Genomic DNA, 7,995 nt, shown 5'->3' with positions numbered 1-7,995 from the left:
TAAATTTAAATTTTCACTATTACAAGACCAAGACTGAACATTTCGGGCCAACGAACTAACCGAGTGCCCTACCCTTAAGCCCATGCCTTAAGACTGCTGTTTTGGGGGACGGGATTGAACATCTCAAATCGACGGCAACAAAAAACACAAAGTAACAGAAATCTAAGGAACGACATATTGTTCTGAGAAATTTACTAGAGCTGAACTACTCTTCACGGTTCTGTAAATCAGTTTATATTTACAACTGTTTCAATTTGGATTCCTTGCAACTGTTTCAATTTGGATTCCTTGCAACTGTTTCAATTTGGATTCCTTGCAACTGTTTCAATTTGGATTCCTTACAATAGTTTTCAATGAAACTATATTGAACAAGATATCGCCGATTTTTTCCTTTGAAAGTGGTCCCTGGACTTCGGTTGGAGTTGTGTCTGCTACGAGGAATTTTTGCCTGTCCTACTATTACCAAATCTGTTTAGCATCTCTCGTAAATTAGCAAACGAGAACCTGTAGTAATACAAATATTTGGTTATCAAAATTCGTTTAGCATTAAACGTTTAATACATCCTACCAAAGCTAATCTATACCTATACTTACCCTAGATTGGAAATATATCGAATTTCCTATGGGCGATGGTAGAGACACTCGATTCAATACTATAATCATAATAAGCTAGGCTAATACCCAAGGCACCACCTTAGGCCTAAGTCATCTTTTGAAGCCTTTAATTCAGGTGGCCGGGTTACAATGCGTAGGAGGGTGGTGGCAAGCCCTGCATGCCACGCGAGCCAACAGCTCCCTACCCTCACTATTACCGTTAACCCCAACAAGAGCTCGGGGGGAAACCCCTTAAACCAGTGGGGAAAGAACTTGCAAACTCAACGCAGAAGGAGTTGTTCCGAGTTTTCACCCAGTGCCACAAGCTGGGATCGCACCCGGCTCCTCTTGCTGCGAGGCGAAAGTGCTAACCACTCCGCCACTCCACCGTAACTCCGCCACCCCACCGTACTTGCAAGGATTCTTTATTAATAAAGAATCCTTGGTACATGCGGGGGACAATGAAATGGGGTGGGGTTAGAAAGTCTGAAAAATTCAGTTCAGTTCAGTTCAGTTAAGTTTTCCAAGTCGTTTTCGGACCTGGCCGTCTATGCATTTAAAAAAAAACGATCATCCGAATAGAGTAGTATCACTTCGTAGCTTTGGCCATGGCAGCAGGGGCATAGCTGATGGTCCGCAGGGCCCGCGGTGCGGGGGGGGGGGGGCTCGAGCTTCGGAGGGGGCCTCGAACTTCGGAGGGGGGCCCCGCAAACCATAAAAAAAATTAAAAAGGGGGCCTCATAGAGATTTTTGCTGGGGGGGGGGGGGGGCTTTGAGTTCTCAGCTACGCCACTGCATGGCATTTTGCTTTCCAAAGGTATTTCTTTAAAGACAAATGTTACGTTACATTTACATGAAATAATATGAAATTAAGGTTTATTATATTTTACCCAAGCTTAAAGTAAATGTTTGAAAATCGTGTCAATTCAAAAGTTGTAAGAGCTATACCACTAGCAAGAAGACAGCAGGAGTATTTTTTATTCCATTTCCAAATAAATTAAAAAATAAAAATATATATAAAAAACACTTTAAGACTACATCGAAGATAATTAAAATTTTAATATTCACCATTATGCTTCTTAGATTTGGATTTGTGTTGTATCTTTTGTATAATAAGCATGATCCAAGTTTTAGCCCGAGGCCTATGTTCGGACACCGAAGCAAACGAAATATAGAATTTTGATCAAGGCCCCAACCACGGCCGTCTCGAGATCTGCTTCGCGCTCATAGCGGCCCAGGCAAAGATTTCCTCTCCTATGTATTTCCGCGAATACCTTTTTTTAACACTAGGAGCGCTGTCCGAGCCCCCCCCTTAAATGTAAAAAATCAGCGGGATATTTAATAGTTTTCTATGGCGGTAAATTCAACTAGTTAATTATTTTTGCATTGTTTTTCAAAAACTTCTGGAAAGTTTGGGATATACAACTTATGATTTGATCTTTATCTAATAAGTTTTCATTTAAAACATTTATTTAATTAAAGTAATATGCTTATATTGAGTTATATTAGTTAATTGCTAAGCCTAACCAAAGTTTATTTTGTTTTTCACGGGTTTCAAGTTTTTAAACCAGTATTCACATTTATTTTATCAGAATTTTAAATAAATAACCAAAATATTATTCATATTATTTAATAAATAGCTTTATTATTCTTTAAATTAAGTTCACATTTCTCAAACTTTAGTTTTAAAATCAGAACAAGTGTCCATTCTTTGCTAGAAAATTATTTTCCTCAATATCTAGAAAAAGTTCAAACCGACTGCGAGAAGAAAATATTGACAAAGGAAACATATGAATCTATTAGAATAACTTCATTGTCTACAATATCTTGCGTGTCATACCTCCTTAAATCTGGTTTCCAGTTTGTCTTGACAAGAAATGTAACGAGCGATGCTATTGAAATGTTTTTCAGCATTCTCAGGCAAATGGCTGGAGGGAATGACATGCTGGATGCAAGAGCCACTATATTCAGTTTGGAATCCATCCTTAAGAGATGCACTATATCATTATTTATTTATTTATTTATTTAGAGGTTATCTACAAAGCCGCATAGGCCAACTTATGTGTAGACTTACAGAATCGCAGGATTAAAAATGAACAGAATATAAAATATTGTATAAAAGTAAGCAAAAAAAAAATAATAATAGTAATAATAATGAGAATAATTAAAAGCAAAAAGCAAAGCCAACATTAAGAAAACGAGTAAAAAATAATTACGAGATCATGACCAGGCAGATAAATGTTCAGATAATAAATAGCGGAATTTGTGATAGTTAGATTGTGTCACAATATTTGATGGCAAAGCATTCCAATCGGTAATGAAACTATGGGAAAAAGAATTTAGTCAAAAACCTAAAACATCTAACGTTCCCCAAGACAGCTTCACAGATCTATCAGCCATGATTGATACTAGACTCGATGAATTTTCCACTATTTTTAACGGCAATGAAGTTACATTACCATCTGAAGTTACTGACATACTAAATGCTTTGGACGGCTAGCAAGTATCGCATACTTGGCTGATTATGTAGTACAAATCCTAGAAGAAAAACATTTTTGCGAATTGTGCCTAATTCTGACTCACCATTTAAATTATCCGACAGAGGAAACCTTAGGTATCCCCAGCAAAGCTTTATCATGTTAATGGCTAATATTGGATATAGTAACAACATTCTAGAGAGAGCTGTACCCTATCTTTGGGATTCACCTGAAATTTTTAAAAACATTGAAATCCACTTGTGGCCAAAAATTGCTCTATGCCCTTACATCCAATGTGATTTGAATAATAATCACCCGAATGAAATTGCTGATTTAATTTGTAGAAAGGTCGTACCCCTAATTATCACAAATATTACCAAAACTCTGTCCGCAAAATTTTAGAAAGTGAAAGAACTTGTGCAAAAGTACTCAAGTCGTAAATTCTAAATTTTTCCTATCTATTGTTTAGTTGTGTATCCTTCAGTGGGAAATCCACCTTGGTTTATTATATTTATCAGATTTAAATACCTTCCAAGTTTCCATCACTATTTTCATTCATAGAGATCTTCCAAGTGACAGTTAGTTAATCCATGCCAGTATAAATCATCATTATATGTTAACTCATATTCCACCTAGACAACACATATAAATTATCACACGTTAGCCCATATTTCAACTAGTCAATATTTGAATAAATAATCATACTATGTTAAACAATATTCCAACTAGTCCTGTATAAATTATCATTATAATACATCATCCTATATTCTAACTATTATGTATTATTAAACTTATTTTGGCTCTTAAAAAAACAAGTTAATACCTTAATAATAAACTTTTACATAATCTTCAAGAGAAGTCACATTTGTTTTCTTTTAAAATTCATTTATTTTACTAGTTTAATTCAATTAAGTTTTTAAACATTAATACAAAACACAGGCCTCTGGAAGTTACTACATAACAAAAATACAGCTGTAAGGAGTTTATGTTTACATTTTTATACAGAAACGGTGACTTCTGGCTCCAGAATGACCAAATTTCAATAACGTTTTTCAAAACTTTACTTTGCGTTAAAAAATCTGAAGAGGTGTTTAAATTTTTTATTATTAATTAACTTAAATATTACAAAAAAAAATATTTTACAAAAAATTACACATTACGCGAAAATAATTGAAATTCCGCGCCGTTCCTCCTATTCGATAACATGGCTGTGAATTTTCTCAAGGGGGGGCTAGACTAGCGCCATAAAACGATGTGAGAAGTTTTTGAATTAATTTCCCATACGCGATTTTCGTACGATCGCCTGGGCCGCTATGAGCGCGAAGCAGATCTCGAGACGGCCGTGCCCCAACAGAGAGAGCCACTAAAACTTTTCAGACTTCACTTCCTCCCCCAGCCTCCTCAACTTTTCTAGGGAATCACATGAAACCACAGACATTCCTATCCCGTGATCGAAAACATTAACTTCATAATCTATTTAATAATCGTGTGCCTTTCTTTACTAAATGCACGATTTTGTTTTCTTGTTTTACCAACACCGTCTTTGATATATCCAAGATGTTTTTGAAATGTGACACTAATGCCGTCTTGCGGCTATATTATTATATTATGGTGATGACTGCTTTTGGTGAAAATTTTGAAATTTGAAGAGCAGACGAAAAATTACATAACGCCATCTCATTATCTTGAAGATAAATAATTTGATCAGTGCTACCAGATACTTTTAAAAAAATTGCCGTTGTTGGCTTTGCTTATATAGCCTTCATGGCCATAGATATATGAAATAGCATAGAAACCTTACGGGCCCATGGGAAGAACACGGAAGAGACAGCTAGCAGAAGACCCATATTTTCTATGGTGCTATCTATCAGTGACAAAAATTAGTATTTGTAAAATATTTTCTGGGTGCGCTACGTAATAGTTCCATCTATTGGTGTTCATAATTAGTATTTGGAAAAAAGAAAGCGGTAGATTAGGCCTGATGATGTTGATAGCCTTAGAGTAACGCGGAATTGAAGTCACGTGTCATTTTTTTGCTTTAGGTGGAAAGATGGCGTTGTCTGCTAGCTGTCACTTCCGTATAAATTCCTCCTAGAATTGTGGCTCTGTACTATTTCATATATCTATATTCATGGCATTATCAAGAAACGTTTACAAAATGGAAGCTATATATATGGACTATGGTAAGTAATTTATAAGTTGTTAATGTACCGGCCTCCGTATTGTCGGCGGGAACTTTGGGGATGATCTCTATTTTTAAGGTTTTCATAAAACAGATACTGTACTGAATGGGCGCCAATGCAAAATTACTCATTATTGAAACTATATATTATCTGAATACCTTCCTAAGTTATTTATTCTCATAGTTAAATTCTGCTTGGTGATATAAACATTTTGGTACAACTTAAACAACTTAACTGAGTCAACTGAAGCTATAACGTGAGAAGCTCAATGGTCTACCAAGCAGACGGCTTTTGTATTAAAATGACAAAGCGTTTCCTTAGCAGACGACAATCCAGTAGCGAGTTAAGTATTCGCGTTGGCTCTATGTCAACTGAAAAGGATATTAGTTTTGGTAGTATTTCATTGTCTTTATTTCGTAAAAACAGGTACTTACAATGAGAATACTTTAAATTTTTGAGTCCTATACAAAATTAGACTTTTCGGTCATCGGGGCTAAGCAGTTTGTTTCATTTCCACCTAATGTGAGAGTTCTAAAGTTCTAAAGTATTTTATTCTGGCAAAAGGCGGTGCCCATCACGCCAGAGGGCTGTACAGTATAGGATCAAAGAGATATTAACACAACAAAGAGTCTAAAGAGATCAGTTTAGAAAAGCGTTTAGTTCGCGGGTAAATTTAGAACGGTCTGCGATGGACTTCAGAAAATCCGGAAGTGTATTCCACTCCCTAAGCGACGAGGGAACGAAAGAGTGGTGGCGGGTCGAAGTCCTCATGAAGGGGAGGACGAAATTAGGTCCGCACCGATCGCCACGGGGGGACCGCGCCCATCCCGAAATGGAGCGAGAGAGGGGGGACAATGCGCCGTGGGTTTTATGCACAATAGCGTTGATGGTCACAAGGCGCTTGACACGCCGCCTCGCCGTGAGAGAGGGCCAGTTTACATTCTAGAGACGTCCCACGAGTAACCGATAGAAGTGGCGAAACGAACAGCCTTCCGCTGGACCATTTCAATCTTATGTATTGACGCCGCTGAATGGGGGGACCACACGGACGAGCAATACTCCAAGATAGGAGTCACGTGGGTCTTGACGGCTGAAGCTTTCGTGGGGAAAGAGCAACCGTGTAGATGACGACGCAGAAATCCGAGGGCACTATGCGCTTGAGAAACGATCCGTGAGATATGGGAATCCCAAGAAAGCGTGGATGTGACGGTGACCCCAAGGTATTTGAATGTCTAGACATGCTCAAGAGCTTCCCCAGCGAGGTGGTAGCTGTAAGCAAAAGCCTTGGAGCCCGGGTGGTGTAGGGAAAGCACCTTGCATTTTTTGGGGTTAAGCTAGAGCTTCCAACGGGCACTCCAGGAGATTTTTGGTCAAGGTCGCCTTGTAGCGTTAGGTGGTCAGTTGGGGCCCCAATCGCCCTAGACAGGGCAACGTCGTCAGCGTAGATGGAGAGCCGAGATACAACCCCGGTGCCTACATCGTTGACGTAGATGGTAAAAAGTAGAGGACCAAGGACAGACCCTTGCGGGACGCCCGAGGGAACTGGATGCCAGGCAGACTCGGCGCCTGGTAGGACAACCCGGAATTGGCGACCCTCCAGGTAAGCCGCAAGCCATAGCAGCGTTGGTCCACGAACGCCATATGAGCGGAGCTTGGCCAGTAGGAGCTGGTGGGGGACAGTGTCGAACGCTTTTCGAAAGTCAAGAAAGAGGACATAAACTGGCGGGGACTCCTCAAGGCCAGTAGACCAGGCATCCACACAGTTGAGGAGCTGCGTTTCCATGCTATGGCCACATCAAAAACCATGCTGAGCGGGAGTAAAAGCGGCGTGACGGTCAAGGTGGGTTGTGATTGAGGACGCCACAACATGCTCGGTGACCTTGAGCAGGTGGACCAAGAGAGATATCTGACGATATTCCTCGGGATCGTCGGCTAGACCACCCTTGGGCACTGGAGTCACATTCGCATGCTTCCAGTCCTGGGGAAGCACCGCCGTGGAGAGAGAGCAAGCTATTAGCCCAGCCACAGGGCCCGCCAGCACAGAAACACATCGTTTTTAGAATGGCCGGGTGAACCACGTCAGGCCCTGGCGATTTGTTGGGATCGAGGCGCTGTGGAGACCTCAATATCCTCCATAGGCGGGCAGAGAGGCGGAAGGAGAGGTACACCACAAAGTACAGGCTCCGTGTACGCACATCGGAAGGTGTTCGCCAGGATGTCGAGGCTTGCCATAAGAGGAGGTAGCCTCAGTGCCGAGCCTTATGCTTGCATTTTAGGGCCTGATACTTCCTAATAATTAAAAAAACGATTACAATGCGATTCATAAATAAATAATAATCAACTAAGCTAATACCCAGGACACCACCTAAGGCTTATTTACGTTTCTAAAAAACGGGAGGTCAATTGTTTATGTAAAGATACAGATTCTTAGGTTTACGTTAGTTTTCGTTGTACAGTTTAAGTTGGATACGTCCGCAAGATGGTTTGGAAATCACTACTAAAATCTCAAAATGTGGGAAACAATCTGTCCTAAAATCTCAAAAATAAAAATTAAACGGAAATCAGCTGGCATTAGGTATTTGGTGTGGAACACCAACGTTGCAGTTCTGGCCGCTCATGCCTTTGGCTTTAAAAGTGTTTGGCACCACTGTACAGGGGAATTTTAAAAATTGAAGGGGTCTTCCATAAAGATTGCTTTGCAGGTTATATTCCCTTTAATGTCGGATTCCAGATCCTGTACA

Source organism: Leiobunum rupestre, chromosome 4, assembly GCF_980474605.1.
Source record: "Leiobunum rupestre chromosome 4, qqLeiRupe1.1.hap1, whole genome shotgun sequence".
Taxonomy (NCBI): domain Eukaryota; kingdom Metazoa; phylum Arthropoda; class Arachnida; order Opiliones; family Sclerosomatidae; genus Leiobunum; species Leiobunum rupestre.
This window is presented reverse-complemented; position numbering follows the sequence as displayed.